Raw genomic sequence first — 16,234 nt, 5'->3', positions numbered from 1 at the left:
GCAGCACTGGTGCAACGCCCAGCTCCTGATGCTGATTGTGGCCAGGGAAGTGATGTCTCAGCAAAGGCAGCACCAGGGAATGGGAGGATGCTGCTGGGGATGGCAACAGCAGCACCTGCAGGCTGTAAGACCAGTGCTAGCCCCAGTCTGACCTGTCTGTGTGGCAAGTTGCAAAGAGGTGCTGGGAAAGCATCCTCTCCCCTTCCCTGTTCCCTCCCCAAAGCAGTCCTAATCGGAGTTTCTCCTGTGGCTTCGCTTCTGATTTTGGCGCCTCACCAAGTTCCAGCCCAGGCCAAGCACATTGCTAATTAGCTGCACTAATTAATCATAGTTTCCATTGTTTATTCTTTTGTTCTCGCACAAAGGCCCATGCTGCCCAGTTTGGTGAGCTGCCATGGCATTCATGGAGCACCAGCACAGCTGGTGGAGCTGACCCCAGCCAATGTGGGTCACTGGCTGCTGGGCTCACTGCTGGAGACCAGAACAGAGCCCATCCCCAGTCCTGCTGGAAAGTGAGTGAAGAGCCAAAGCCATCAATTCTGGCCTGACACAGTACAAGATTCACAACCCCTCTCACTCTTCCAGCCTGGAATTGCTCATGTCAGAGCAGCTCAGACCACATTTCTGAAACTACCAGGAGCCCAGGAGCTGCTGGTGGGTCATTTAGTCCATTCCTTCCTTTGGGAACTGGGATTTACTGTGCCCAAAGCATGCCCAGTCATCAAGCCTGGCCTCCAACATCTCCAGCAAAGCCAATTCTACAGCTTCCCTTGGCTTCCTGAGGCTGCTGCCACCACTGTCAGGACACAGTGTGGGCTGCAGTTCACTTGCCACCATCCTTGATCCCTCCTGCAGCCATCAGTGCCACAGCCCATTCCTCCTCTCTGCAGCCATGGGGATGGCTGCCTGGCTGCCACTCCATCAGATCCCCCCAGGAGACACCCCACACTTGCTCCCAGCAGTGGGCACAGCAGGCAGAGCTGGCACATAGCCCCAACACAGAGGCAGCCATCCATCCTGTGCCCAGCTAATCCTGCCAAAATCCTGCCTTTGTGCTCATCACATCCACTGCCTGAGCATTAGGCACCCGCCGAGCCCAAGCTAATCTCCAGAAAGCTCCCTCACCCAGGGGGGTTCCCCTTCCCTTCCCTTCCCCGGGCAGCCCTGGCACCCCAGAGGCATGGGGGCACAGGAGGACAGGCTGGCTGGGACTGCTTGCCAGCGCTGGCATGATGTGCTGGGAATGAACCCAACAACCACGCTGCTCGCTCCTTCTTGTCAGGAATTTTTTAACCAGGTATTCTTTGCAAAAAAAGAAAAAAAAAACCAAAAAACACCAAGGGGAGGAAAAAAGAACTGTTAGTCCAAAGGAGTCTGTGTTGTTAAACACAGAGAAATCCAAGTCTGAAGTCCAGCAGAGGCCAAGGTTTCTGTGCTTTGACACAGCTGACAAGCTAGAGCACAATGAGAAAATACGCACACAGAAATAGCCAGGCAGGATAAAGGATTTACTGCTCCTTTCACAGAAAACAAAAGAATAGGCTTAAACACTCCATTTAGGAGTGGTAAAAAAAAAAAATAAAAGAAAGATAAAAACCAGATCTGCAGGAAGAATATTTGAGTACAGGATTACCAGGAGGTGAAGGAAAACCAGATCCTGCCTGTCCTGGGTGCAGCAGGGCAGCAGCATCCCCAGGGACCCTCTGCCCAGGCCAGCAGCATCTTGCAGTGAGCACACACACAAAACACCAGGTCTCACCTCAGGGCCACCCAGCCAGTTCTCTCCTGCCCTGGGTCAGAGCATCCCAGCACAGCCCACATTCCAGCTGTCATGCCAACATCTGCATGGTCTTGCCTCTGGAGCATTTCTCGTGGGCTGATTCTGGCTGTAGGATTGCCCTCTTCACTCAAATCCCTCTTCTCCAGGGTCCCCTTCCCCAGTGCCAACCACCCCAGCTAATGAGGATGAGGATCCCTGCCTTTCAGACTGGCTTTTCCATGACAGGAAGGCTCCAGGCTCTTGGCTGGCCTCCCTTCCATAAGGAAGTGATCCCAGAACACCTCTTGGGACCTCAGCTGAGGAGGCCTGATGGAAAGAGAGCTAGGGCTGGCAGGGGCTTTGGAAACAGCTTCCTCCCATCATCTCTCCAGGTGTGTCCTCATTGAAGAGGGAAGTTTTCAGTTCCCTCTAAGTTTCCTCTAACTTGTGATGAAAGAGAAACTCTTTGGAGAACAGACAAGAACCCAGTTTCCCTGATGAAAGCACTGCAGTGGGATTTTTTGGGTTTCTTTTCTTTGGAGTAGCATCAGCCAGAACAGAGCTTTGCAACCAGGCAGGCAGAAGGTCTTACCCTTTCCATGGCAGGAGCCCAAATCTCCCAGCTGGAGACCAGGACAGAAACCAACCCTGGTCCTGCTGGGAAGTGAATTAAAAGCCAAAGCCATCAATTCTGGCTCAAAACAGCATGAGATTCACAAACCCACTCACTCCATCAGCTTGGAATTGCTCATGCCAGAGCAGCTCAGACTGTCTGTGTGGAACTCCCAGGAGCCCAGGGGCTACTGGTGGGTTATTTAGTCCATTCCCCCTTTGGAAACTGGGATTTACTGTGCCTAAAGCACACCCAATGGCTACGGTCAAGCCTGGCCTCCAACATCTCCAGCAAAGCCAATTCTACAACCTTCCTTGGCAGCTCACAAGCTGCTTAATTGCCCTGATAGTTATGCATTGAGGGTTTTTTTTGTAAAAAGCAGCTGATTTCTCAGCAGCAACAAATACTTGGGAAAGCTTTCTCTCTGGCAAACTCTCTCTATTGTTCATCTCTTTCACATAAAATGTTCCTAATGAAGAGGGAAAGCAGGATCTTGGCTTCTTTCAAAACAATCTGAAATATTATATTAAAAACATGCGCTGAGTGTTGACATATTTAGCGCGTTGCTTTATAAAACAAATTGCCCGAGCTCATTCAGAGCTTGACACCATTCAGACAACACAGAAATACATGACTGGGAGGATACCACTGCAAGAAGTGCCACTCTGGGGAGCTGTGGAGCACCTTGGAGCAGCCAGACAGTCTTGACTCCATCCTAGTGAGAAGTGGAAGCCACCAGCATCATCATCCCCTAAGAGAGGGATGCACAAGCAGCACTCAACATGCTAATGTGACAACTAAAGCAGGTTTCAGACCATGAATCCTCCCCACACAAACCCTCAGCTCTTCATATAGGCATCTCCAAATATCCAAGGCTGGGAGGACATGGTATGTACAAGGCTCTCACAGCAATGGATCTGTGCTGTGGGAGCAAAGCTCAGTGTCTCCCTCAACACAACAAGCCAAATCCCTTGGAAGCAGGAAGCTGGCTGTGGTGGCTGGCCAGGTTTCTCAGCACACCTGGCATAGGCAGGGTCCCTACAGAGCCCCCTCCTCTCCTGCAGTGTCTTTGAAGTGCTCCGGGCTCTGCTGCAACAGGATTTTTCAGACATTAAACTGATGCTCAGAAAGCAAACAGACCTAGAGAAAGCTTTCATTACAAGGCTGGTTCATGTCCAAGAGCAGCCCAGGGGCCAGCTAAGATAGGCAGCGGTGCTTTAACAGCCTCTCACCAGAGGCCAGTGTGAGCTATGGCTCCCTGTGGGCTCCCAGTGCATGCCAGCTCTGCACTCACTCTGCAGGAGCAGGGCAGGAGAAATGAGCAGGTTTTATGGCACATTGGCTCTCCTCCAGGGACCGAAAGCTTTGATGCTGACAAAGCCACTGCATCCTCTCTTGCTGTGAGGGTGCCCAGACAAGACATTTCTGGGTGCATCTGGAGATGCTGCTGGCCTCTGTAGGGACATGATAACCACCAGCATGATCCCTGCCTGCTGTGGGTGGTGGTCCTGGGGGATCACACCTTCTCCTCCAAGCAGGAGAACGGCACCTTAGGGGCTCTGAGCACAGGGCAGGGAACACTGCAGCCATAGTGTGTGTGGAGCATGTTCAGGTTTGTTTACCTGTGACCATAACTCCATCTGCAGTGAGGGCAGCTGACACAAGGGCCTGGTTCACGTTGGTCCAGAACCAAAGACAACTGCTGCCCCACGCCAGAGTGACATTAAAACCCCCAAGCAGGGCACAGACCCTTGGAAAACCTGATGTGCCTCAACCTCCTTTAACTCTGGACCCCAAATCCTCCAGAAAGGTCCAGCAACTTCTCATGACTTCCACCATGTCCAGCCCCTCTTGGGTTTATCAGCACCAGTGAGTGGACAGGCTCCCTGCAGCGAGATCCACTGAGCACAAGGCACCACAGCAGATCAGAGAGACCTGGGGCTCCTCCTCATTTATATTCCCCTCCAGCCACAGCCTTCAACATGGCTGAGGAAGGCAAGGCAAGACAAGGCCTACAGAGAATGCCTAAAGATTATTTCTCTCGGATTCCAATTTATTTTCCATCATTAATGTCTTTGAAAGCCCAACACGTCCTGCAGACAGAAAGAGCATGTTAAATGTGCGCGTGGTGGAGCTGCAAAACCGCGGTGAACACGTGCCTGGCACAGGTACCCATCCCACCAGGGAGATCAGCCCAGCCAAGGAAAGGGCTTTGCTGCCAGAGAGCATTGCCCTTGCTCAGCAGAAGATGCGGTAGAAGCCACTTTTTCCCCACAAGGAGATCCCCACCGTGCACCACTTGAGCCCAGAAAAGCGAGATCTTCATTTGGGAGAGCAGAGGTACCACCAGCTCCAGTGGTGAGCATTGCACAGTGGCAGAGAGAAGGCAGGGCTGGGGGAGAGTGACTTGCATGAAGGATGAGAGGAGCTGGAGTCTTCTGTAATGGAGAGAAAATTGCTTTCGCCAACTATCTGCAGTTTTAAAGCAATTACATTTGGGGGGAAGCCGAGAGCATGTCTGAGCGCTCCGCGCGTGGCGGGCGTGTTTTGAAATACAAGAACCAAGTCAGGAAAAAATAGAAAAAGAAAATGCCATTTAAAAAAAATATTTGATGCAGTAGGCACTGAGAGGATAAAGTATTTATAACTCAGGGAGGGGACAAATACTGGAAGCAGCCAGACATCCCAGCAATGGGACAACTGAGAGGAGGTGGGGCAGCTTGCTCCTATCTGTGGTCCCTTTCCCCCTGAGAATGAGAAATCTTCCTTGGGAAATATTTCCTCTGAAAACACAGCAGCTGAGTGCAGCCTGGTCCAGTAGAAATAAATAAAAATTGTTCTAATTGAAGCACTGCTCGCCCTCCGCTTCATCTGCTCGTGCAGTAGGGACAGTAACAAAAGTCACTGCAGTGACATCAGGGTCAGGTCTCCATGGGCTGGGAATGTGCTGCCCTCAGCCAAAACACGGAGCTGCCTTAATACTTCCCCTCACAGACCTGCAGGCTGACCCAAAACCCAGTAAGCACCCAGCAGCTACCGGTTAAAGCCTTTTCAGAACCAGAGGCAACAGCTTGATTTGGACACAGATAAGAAGCTCCTTCAAGCTGTACAAAATACTGCTGATCTTCCCTACAAGCCATCACCTTTCACTACCATCCTTCTCCTCTAATCTGCTGGAATTAGGAAGGATCCCAGGCCATAAGCACATCTCCTCTAATGACCAAGGTGGCAGGGCCCGAGCTGCCCTGATCCCCAGAGCTGCTGCACTGACTGCTGCCGGCACTGCTCAGACATCCAATTTATCAGGAGGCTGTCCCTTTTGCTTTCTGGCCACGTGCCTTCCCCTTGTCTTTATCTGCTCTGGGGACAAGTGTGGGAAGCGGAGAAGTGGCATCCAGGGCTGCTGGTGACAGAGTCCCTTTTCAAAGGATGTTGTTCAGCTGTTATTACCAACTCTCGCCAAGTGGAATTGAGACATGAAGTAGATTTGTGCCCAAGATAATGGCGTTTATTAGACAAGCTATTGAGGAGAAAACAAAAGCTAACAGTGGAGAGCCACTAAGAGCAACGCCTAAAGAGAATCCATCACGAATACAAAGAGAAGTGCTAATAGTTAGTGCTTCCCATCAATGATTTGAAACCTCAAGCAGTCCCTTAACGAGGGAGACTGAAGGTTAGTGTCACCCAGCAAGAGGTGACAAACAGCACCAAGGCATCCATGCCCTCAAACAAAGCAGCATCCAGCCCCTTCTGCTCTGGTCAGATGTGGCTGAGCATCTTTGCCCCAAGGTGGCAGCCCTCAGCTTGCCCATGACCCTTCTCCTCACCTGTATCAGCATCACACAACATCTACAGCCCCCCACATCCTGACCTCAGCAGGATGGCAAGGAAGGAGAATTCCATCTCTGCACACCCCTGCAGCAACCAGGCCCCTTTTGGTAAATCCCCCTGGGAAACACTTTGAAAATCATGGCTCCATCTAGATTTTCCTGTTGGAGACCATCGCCTTCTTTCCTCACCAAAGGAGACATGTTCCTGCAAAACCTTCCAATAAAAAAATGCATTTTTAATGGGAATGAAAGTCTTCCATAGGATCTTCACTGGCATGTTGGTTCACTGCCAGGCAGCCCAAGCCCCTGGTGAGATTAGCTGGAGCCTGGCACAATGTTCACACCCTGAGGCACAGCTGAGATCTTTGGGAAAACGCAACAGAGATCATGGCTGCTAAACAACAGCTTGTCTGGGTCTTTGACAGATTTCTACTTTCCAATTTCCATCCCAGACAAACAATATAGGAAGCCCCCAAATCCCCAGCTTTGAGATCACCAATTGAGGCTGGCCCAAAGAGATCACCAATTTCACACTCTTCATGCCGACCCTCCTCTCCTTTGCTCAAGGGCTGGGCTGGGGCAGCAGCACAGGGTGATGTGGAGGAGGGTGAGCAAGGCAAGAGCGTGAGGGCATCCACGCAGCCCAGAAGCTGCTGAGAAATTTATTGCTTGTGACACGCTGTCAAAGCGAGGCACATCTCATTAGTCAGAACCAAAGCAAATGAGAGGGCTCCTCAGCCAATTAAAAATTAAATAAATAAGGAAGGGATGCTCCGTGGGGCTCACCACCTCCCCTTTGGCCCTGCTGGTGAGTGGGAAACCCAAGGCAAGATGTAACACAAGTCTGAGTCACAGCTTTGTCCCCTTCCAAGATGGTGAATTCCCTACTTCCAGCAAACAGCTGGGAGCAGCCAGTGACCACCACAGCCTTGCTGGATCTGGCACAGCCAGATGGAAAACAACAAGCTTGAGGAGCCACACCTGACACTCAGGGAGTTGGAAAAGGAAAGACTTCCTTTCACAGCCCCTGGAGCATTTTGTTTCCCAGCTCTTGAAACGGATCTCATTGACTCCTCTGAGTGTCATTCTCTGCTAAAAATTTCTATTTTTAACAGCTTTTCTTTTTTAAATGACGTGGTTTTCCTTTGAGGGTTAAGCTGAGCAGGCACATGACTTTTTTTTGTTGTTTTTTTCTTTGGTTTTTCCTCCAAGATTTATCAGCCATTGGAGCAGAGGGCATTACAACTCTTCTCCAGCTTGATGGCAACAACAACCCCCTGGAGTGTCACACTGCCCTCCTCCACACCTCCTTGCAGCACCAAGGAGTGGGAGAGCCCATCCCAGACCCCCAAACAGAGGTGAAGGGACCATTTTGAGCAGGCACTTCAGGGCAAAGTTCAGCTTCCCCATCATGAGCCAGATTGAAATTTTACAAGAGCACAGAGGTGCCTGTTGGCAGCAAACATCCCAGCTCACCACATTCCAAATGGGTGCTGGAGGAACCTGAGGGCTGCAGACAGACACATGGGTGTTGGATGGATTGGTGGGAGCACCTGAGCAGAAAACAGGGGAGGCACCCTGAGAAGAGCCCTCTCTCCTCCACCCATACAGGACCCAGCGAGGGAGGGAGCAAGTCTGAAGGATGCCATGCCCAGGAGAGACCCCAGCCCAGGTCAAACAGGGACACCCCCTCTTCCCACAGCACTCCCAAAATGTACCCCTTAAAAACAGCACAGACCTGAAACATGAGCCCAGCCCAGCAGCATTTCCCAAATCAAACAATAAGCAAGGAGCCGTTCCTTGCAGGTTTCCCTTACGCTGCAGGTCCAGATTAATCCCCACAGTAAACACAAAGGAAGAGAACCACCCTAAGGGGGATGCTGTCTGTTTAAAGGCACAAATGGATGGTAAAAGTAGACAAAGAAGCTGAGCAGAGGCACGGCAAGTTTGGGAGCAAGAAGGGAGTGGGGAGAAGCCCATGGGCTCCAGTGTGGGAAGGAAGAGCAATGGGAATTCTGCCAGCCATGCCCAGCAGATCCTAACCCTTGGAGCCATCCTCAGGGTCTGCCACCCTGGCAGGAGGGGGCACCATCCCAAAACATCCCAGCCCAAACAAGCTCTTCCCTCCTAACAGTCCCCAAGGCCAGGCAAGTTGGTTGGGGCTCTCAGGACACAGGCAGCAAAACAACACTTCCCCTTATGGAAAAGGGCCACGACCCTGGAACTAACCCCCTGTGCCCAGAGACTAATGCTGCACAAGGCTGGTTTAACAAGAAATGGACATTTGAAGCTTAACAGCTCTTACCAGCAGATTCCCCCCTCTCATCCCACTGATGCTGCTGCTTCCCATACGGCACACCCAGCTAATTAATTACAGAGCACAATCCAATCAGTCAGGCCATCCTATTGCAGTTAAAGGCATTTAAGAGATAATGCCATGAAACTCCAGATGGACTGGCCTGACCCCAGACTCTGACACCACTGGGGGCTCGGGCAATGATGTTGCTCCAGCTGATGTCCCAGGTCCAAACACCCTGGGAAAAAACCTTCAGCCTTGCAGTGCTCCCTGTGGGCTGGGCTTGAGAGTCCCTGCTGACTTTACCAAAGATGTGCTGTCCTGCTCCACTGGCACATTGCCCCAGGGCAATCTGGGCCCGTGGAGCACACACCAGCCTGGCTCAGCACAAGCACCAGTGACAGAGGTGTCACCTGCCCTACTTCTGGCTCTGAGTTTGCTTTCAGCGTGGCAGAAGGACAGATCTGAAGGCCAGATGCCAGCCCATCTTCTCCCCACTGCTGCTACACACACCCCACACAGTCAGCTTCAGCAGTGGCTGCCTCAGGGTATCATGCACCACTGATGTGCCAGGACAGCCTGATCCCATCACATCTCACCATGCACCATCCACCTCCCCACCACCCCAATACAGAGAGGATGGCCCCTGCTCACCAGCAGCAGGGACTGGCCTCACTGGAGAGGGGCTTTGGTGGCAAGTGGATATAGGAGAGTGGCTAAATTGATGGGATGCTGTACCACCAGCCCCTTTACTGTTCTCACTGTTAGCACTGATGTGCTGATCTGTAGATAAGATGTTCCCAGCTTTGCAGGGACAGCCTAAATTTCCTCCCTGGGCTAAAAGGGTGGGTGTTCTCCCTGCTCAGCACCTCAGTTATTGGTTGAAGTTATCAGACCCCTTTGACAAAGGTGGGGGCTTACATTAGCTCAGCCCCTTTGGCCCTGAATGAGCCACTGTCCCTCACAGAGCCCCAGTAAGAGGTTCATTCAGTGGGGGTCCTCTGTTCCACGAGCAGCTTTGTTTCTCCATCACACCCAGGTGAAGCCCAACCCCATCCACATATGGCTGGGATCCCTGCTGATTGCCAAGCTGCTCACTGAAAAGGTATTAAAGGAAAAACCCACAGTGCCAGGTCCTGATCATACTCCCAAGGACTCAGTGTGGTTATGCTGCTCCATGCCAGCTGTGTCCCAGCCCTGATGTTTGATGATGAAAGTGGCTGATTCTGTGATTTACTGATCCTACCCTTGGTTAGTTTTTCCTACCCAGAGTGAGGATAAGCTCTTGGATTTGCAAACATTTTGAGGATTGTGGTTTTAAATTTTTTTCCCCTTATTGTGTATGCAAGCTTCAAAAGCTCTTATGCCTTGATCCAAAGCCCAAAGTCAAGGCAGGGGATATATATCAAGTCTAGATATGTTCCTGTCACAGGCAGCACCAAAAGATTGTTGGAGTTGAAATGAGTGAGGGTGCTGCTCTTACTTGGCCCAGCCCATCTCCCAGACACTTGACCTCCAAGGAGAAGCAAGGAGGAGCCTCTGCTCCTCAGTCTCACCTGCAAAACGCCTTTGTCAGAGACTCGGGCACAGTTAACTAGGACAAAGGACAGAAAGCCTCCTCTCAGAGCTGCCCTCCCTCGAGCCACAGCTAGCCAGATACCCAGCACTCCTGCATCAGGGCCAGCACCACACAGGTCACAGCACCAGGAGCATCCACAAGGTTTTCACCCAAGCAACAGCCAACAAGTTTCACTAATGCAGATTTGCAAAGGAGGGATGTGACTCTGGCTGAACTGGAGCATGGCTACAAGCAAATGGCAGCTTTCACCAAGCACAAGCATGAAGGAAATGATGCCAAAATGACATCTAATAATTGGGTCTTCCTGAAAACAGCATCTCAGCACAACTACAAAACTCACCAAGTTTACTGAATGTCCTCTCACAGTGTCAGAAAAAGACAGCAGCAATTAGCAAGGGGGGCTAGAACATGATTGCTGTAGATGAGAGAGGACCAACCCCAGACTTCTAACACCAGCTTCTGTTTTGTGCTTTAGGAACTGCGTGAGGGCTGGCTTGTTGCACCCAGCCCTGAAATGAAGTACAGCTAATTCATTATGTTGGACGCTAAAACAAAGAACCTGACTACAATAGCACAACACCCTGACTTCACCAGAAAAATCAGGATACCACATCCCTTCCAAGGAGCCAGAAGAGATGGGAGCATGGTTGCTTTACAACATCTGTCCTGTGGTCCCCAGGGAATGAGCACAGAGAAAAGCTCAGCACATCTTGATAAAAAATAAAATTAAATAAAATTAAATAAAATAAGGCATCCTTCTTTCTTGTGCTGGAGTGTCCCACACCAGGCTGATTACAGGGTCTGGATATAAAGAGGTCCCATTTTGTGGTAGCAATATGGCCATTGTGGGATGCCACAGCTGGAGGAGGTTATGCGACGACAGCTACAGCCCAGGAGACAGCCCCAGAGTGCCCTGGTTCAGGAGCAATTCACTCGTTCTCAGCTCTTGGATGCCCCATAAAACAGGGCACATCTCCCAGTGGCCCTGCAAGGACTCTCATGGGAGCTCACTGAAAAGCTGAGAACCAAAGTGAGGCTGAAAACACATCAGCACCTCACAGGTCACAGGATTTGAGGCCGTGCTACCAGCCCGGAGCACCCTCTCTGCTCCAAGCCCACAAAACAATGCACCAGAGAAAGTTCTTAGCCTTCAGCATCCATCTTCCCTTCCCACAGCTGCAGCAGCAGGATCACTGCTGGAGCCTGCACCGTCCCATTTTCTGTACCCTGATATGAACCCTTCCAATTAAACCACTGAACTGTTCCCAGCTCAGCCTCCCATGCATGAAAACGTCCTGTTATTTTGCACCTGCCAAGAGCTGTGTCCCAGCAGATCTATCTTGAACTGACACTTGAGGATAATTAAACCTCTCTCTCCTCCACTGGCAGCGCAGCAGATAAAAGGAGAGCCCTGGGGCCCTCGAGTCGCTGTTGTGGTGGGTTGCTCGTGTACAAGTCGTGGAACGTGAGATGAGACTCAGTTTCTCCATAGAGACATGGGCAAGAGAGCAGGGGCCCAGCTTGGCAATTTGCCCTAATTTAGCAGGGGAGCAAGATGTCAGAAGCACGCAGGCAGCTCCCCTAGCTGGGCAGATCCTCTGATGAACAGAGAGCTGAAAACAAAGTGTCTGGCTGGGATCAAATCGAACCCCTGCTGTTGCTAAACCTGGGGTATCATCCGTCATGCAGCCAGCAGTCCCTAGGGACCCAGCTATGATGTTCCAGGCACCCTTGGCATCTCCTCTAGCTTTAGTCCGAGCAAGGACTGGCTCCCATTGCCCCCACCAGCACCACTGGAAGCCAAGTGCCCCACAGCATCAGCCCGAAGTTGGCTGGTTTTGGGAGCTAGCGGCAAGATGGGAACCTGTCACCTCACACCACACTGTGCCTGTCTCCTGCGCCAGCTGCCTGAGGTTGCTGGATGCATCCAACCTCAAAGCCGAGCTTCGATCGGGGTGGTTTTGAGGTTGGCACTGAGCATCTGCCGTTGCTCCGAGCTGGGCCTCCAGCCCCTCGGGGCATTGGGGGGACCCAGAGCACGGCCACCCTGTCTCTGCCCGCCCCACAGAGCCCTTCGCGCCGGGAGCGCCCTTCACTCCGCGGAGGGACCCTTCCCTCATCCCCGCCCCGCCGCGAGGGGATCCAGTCCCACTTGCCGAGTGATGCGCTGCAGAGCCGCAGGTCCCCGGGGACTATGGATGTCCCCCCCGGCTCCGGGAGGACGGACGGATGGATGTTCTCCCCCCACCAACCCCCATGCCGGCGCCCCCGATGCCCTCCGCCGCCGTTACCTGCGCGGGCTGGGGCGGCGGCCGGACGGGACGCGCCGCGCTGCAGCTGGGCTCGACTCCCCGGGGCTCGGCGCATCCTCCGCCGCTCGGGAGGGCTCGGCCGGGCTCCCTCGCCCCGCTCCCCGCCGCTCTCCGCCTTCCTCCGCGTTCCTCTCCCGCTCACCCGCATACCCCGGGGCTGGCGGCTACTGCCGGGCTCCGCTCGCCGCCGCGGCGCCGCCACCTCCCGCAGCAGCAGCCGCCGAAGCGAGGCGCCGCGCCCCCCGCCCGCCCCCGCCTCCTCCCCGCTCTCGGCCCCGCGACTGCTTTAAAGGGAGAGCGCCGGCATTGAGGGAGCGCTGTCTGACATCCCCTCCACGATGCACCGCACCCCCGTAGCTCTCCATCCCTCCCCGGGCGGCTGGGTGTGCCGTGAGGCTGAGTCCCGACAGCCGGACCCAGTGATGGCCTTCGCTCCCCTGCAGAGCCCGTTTTAGGGAGCGCGTTCGTCCACTCCTCCAGAAAATTCTTATCCCACGGGCTGAGTTTGCCTTACCCCTTCCCAGGGCTGCAGGGAGTGGAGGAACCAAGGGCTCGGCACAGCAGACCCTGTCCAGGAGAAAGCTGTGAACCCCTTTCCCAAAGCTGCCACCCTGCCACGCTTCTGCTTCAGATATCATCGGATGTTTTCATTTTCTCCTGCCAATAGTATCCTCATCCTTATTCAAGTGGGAGCCGAAGCTTGGAGGTCTGTGGGTTTTAATCAAAACTGGAATTCTCTTCACACAGTCACTTATCTCTGTTTGTCTTGCCGGAATGAAGCAAGGTGTTTTAGAGCATTTTGGGCTGTGAGTGCATCCCTGCCCCGAGCAATCTCCAGCTGCCACAGTGAGGGCAGGAGCAGGCAGCCGGCTCAGGTGTCTGGAGCTGGGATCAGGGCGGTGGATTTGGGCTCTGCAGCATCCCACAGCCCTGATGCTCGCTGCTTTCCCGCTTGGTGTTTTTCATCAGCGAGCACCATCTGTACCAGAGCCGGCAATTGTTATGACCTTTAAGGCTCCATCCAGTGGCCACTTCCTTCAGATGCTTTTGTGTCTTACTACGATCCCAGGCATGCTGCCAAACTCTAAACGCACAATGAAGGCAGGGAGCATCTTTCCTTCAGTTTCACAAAGGAGAAACATCACCAAAAAAACCTGCCCAGATGCCAGGATTGGGTCTAGAATTATTCCTGTTCCATTAATACAAGAGATGAGTGAGATAGGAAAGCACACCTGGTAGGAGGATTGTAAAATAATTAATGCATAATGTTAATAATGATCTTCTTATTCCAGCTCTGCTTATTACCACAAGCTTTGCTTGAGTCCACCATGATGTGCTGCATAAAGCAGATATCTCCTGAATCTGATTTCCTGTTTGGAGATGATCTCTAGCTGAGAAATTACCTGCTCTCAAAACTGATTAGAGTCCTCATCAACAGATTCTTCACCCATCCTTTAGGCAGGCCCTAGAATATACAGGGAATTGAGAATAATTTCATGCAGGAGGTAAAATCTGGAGTTGGTGGCTCAGCTGTGTGCCATTCCCAGTGAAAATCCAGACCAAGCAGTGATGGCAGCAGATTCCCAGCCCTAATCCAGATGCTCTGAGCTGCCCTGCTTTGATCAGTGAAGGTTTTGCTCCTGTGCCATCTTCCAAACTGATAGAAGGTTTGCTGCCTCTGGTTCATTACCCCTTCCACCCCAAGCACTTTGGGGGGCTGTCCCAAGTGCCAGGTGCCTGCCAGCCCCTGAACAGAGGCAGACTGGTGTCAGCAGGCCCTGCCCTCAGGACCAGGGCTCCCTGCCTTGGGACACTGGGACCTCTGAAGTTGCTGGCTGTGCACCACGCACCCAGTCACCCTGGGTGAGAGCCAGGCACGCCAGGACCCTGCTGGCTGCCTCCCAGAGATCCCTGCAGTTGCAGGCAGCTGGATTTCTGCTCTCTTCACATGGTGGTCCAGCTCCATTTGGAAAAGCAATGAGGTATTTTTCCTCCTCTGCTTCCCATGGTTAAAAACTGTCTCCTAATTTCCAGCCTACATTAGCCAGTTTAAGCCTTTTTGTTCTTGTGCCACAACAGTCTTTTAGCTTAAATGGTTCCTTTCTGTACCTGGTGTTTACTGGCTTGATATATTTATGGAGGGTAATCATATTCCTGTTTTGCCTTTCTTTGCTGGGCTAAACAAGCCAAGTACTTTCAGCTTCATCTTACAAGACAGGCTCTCCATTCCGCCCCATGCTAATAGCCCTTCTCTGCACCGCTCCCAGCATGAATTCACCCTGCTGCAAGATGGGCCATCATGGCTGTGTGCACCTCCCAGGGCTTGGCACAGCCACCAGCACCCATCCTGCCTACACTGGTGCCACCCCAAAGCAGCTCCAGGCATGGTGGTGCTGCACAGCTGCTGGCCTTCCCCCCACCAGACTGTCACCTGGATGAGGTGACACTGGCAGGAGGCACTGCCTTCTGCCTCAGGCTGGCAGCAGAAAGGCCAGGTGTCCCTGCACACTGAGGAGAGCTGGTTTCTCCCCTCTCTGCCACACTGCATTGGTGCACAGGTGGAGCTCTCCCACAGGGGCTTATAAACTTCCATAGCCTTAAAGGGAACTCACAGAGGACGCGCAGACTCATCCCACTAAACGCAGGAGAGAGATGGTATCACCATGCTCTGATGGTCACTAATAACTTTACCTCTCCTGTGCTATTCTCAGCAGAGATAAACTTCCAGTGTCTGATGAGCCAGAACAGAAATATCCAATGGCTTTCTGTTCTTTTCTATTTTTGCTGCAAGCTGGTTAACCCTGAAATCCAATTACTGCTCATTATTCAGTGGAACTTGCCTCTTATCAAATGGACACACTGCAGGGCTGCTATGCTGACTCCTAGTGCTAATGGAGCCACAAATTACTCCTGCCACGCTCATGGACCCATAGGTGTGAGCCCGAGGGTACAGCACTCCACATACATGCACAGCTCCTGCATGCTCACTCCTGCATTCCTTCCTGGGGCAGGCAGCCCATCGCTGCTGAGCACACCAGCTGTGGGATAATGGGATAACACACTCCCCAGAGCTGCACCTGGCTCCCAAGGTTGGTGAGGCATGGTCTTGCTGCAGTCACCCACGGGTGCTGAGAGCCAGTCCCACTGCCCAGCACGGGCTGAGCAGGCAGGGAGCAGCCTTTCAGCTCCAGGGGTTACGTGCACAGTGTGAAATGCCAGAGGCTGATCCAGGCACGCCTGCCTCGGATTAGCCTGGGAGGCTCCGAGTGCGGGAGTCTGGCTCCCTGCATTAGCACGGGAAGCGGGCGCGCAGCCAAGCCCGAACGCCGCCTAATTCGCATTCGGTGCTGAATTCAGCAGGTGGGGAAAGGGAAAAAAAAAAAAGGCTTTGCAGTTTTCTTTGCTGATTAAAGTCATGGCACAGCAAGTTTCACCTACGTTCGTTATCTGGAGGGGAGGGAAGGGGATGTTCCCAGCAGCAGCTGCTGTGATGCTCCCCATGCTCCCCCAGCACGGAGGAGGCAGCGAGCATAGATCAAACCTGCCTGTGACCCTGTGCTCCCGGGGCTGGATGCAGCCCCAGGGCCTGCATCAGTCTTCCTCCTCTGGCATGGTCTCAGGGACAGTTTCTCTGGTCAGCCTATCTTAAACAGGTTCCACAATAGTCTCTTTTTCTTTCAGATGGTTGGTCAGTCCTTCTAAAAGACAGTTTAAGCTGATCCCCAGCAGAGAGAGATGATGGGAATGGCTAGGGACACTCCCACTGAGGAGTCCTGATGCCTGCCACACTTTCTGGCATTAAGCATCACTGGGTTGCTGGTGAGCCCTTACAAGCCCTGCCTGCT

The 16,234-nt window shown here is 52.8% G+C and overlaps 1 protein-coding gene across 1 annotated transcript in view; it reads right to left on the bottom strand.

Annotated features, from left to right (window-relative positions):
* Positions 1–12,463, bottom strand: part of LINGO1 (leucine rich repeat and Ig domain containing 1) — a 158,023-nt gene extending 145,560 nt beyond the window's left edge. The window contains exon 1 of the mRNA XM_063169453.1: positions 12,369–12,463. The gene's annotated coding sequence lies outside the window, so the exon portion shown is untranslated. The remainder of the gene's footprint in view (positions 1–12,368) is intronic.
* Positions 12,464–16,234: the final 3,771 nt, after the last annotated feature.

This window comes from Melospiza melodia, chromosome 15 (genome assembly GCF_035770615.1).
Source record: "Melospiza melodia melodia isolate bMelMel2 chromosome 15, bMelMel2.pri, whole genome shotgun sequence".
Lineage (NCBI taxonomy): Eukaryota > Metazoa > Chordata > Aves > Passeriformes > Passerellidae > Melospiza > Melospiza melodia.
The sequence above is the reverse complement of the archived record's forward strand: the minus strand, read 5'-3'. Positions and strand labels throughout refer to the sequence as shown.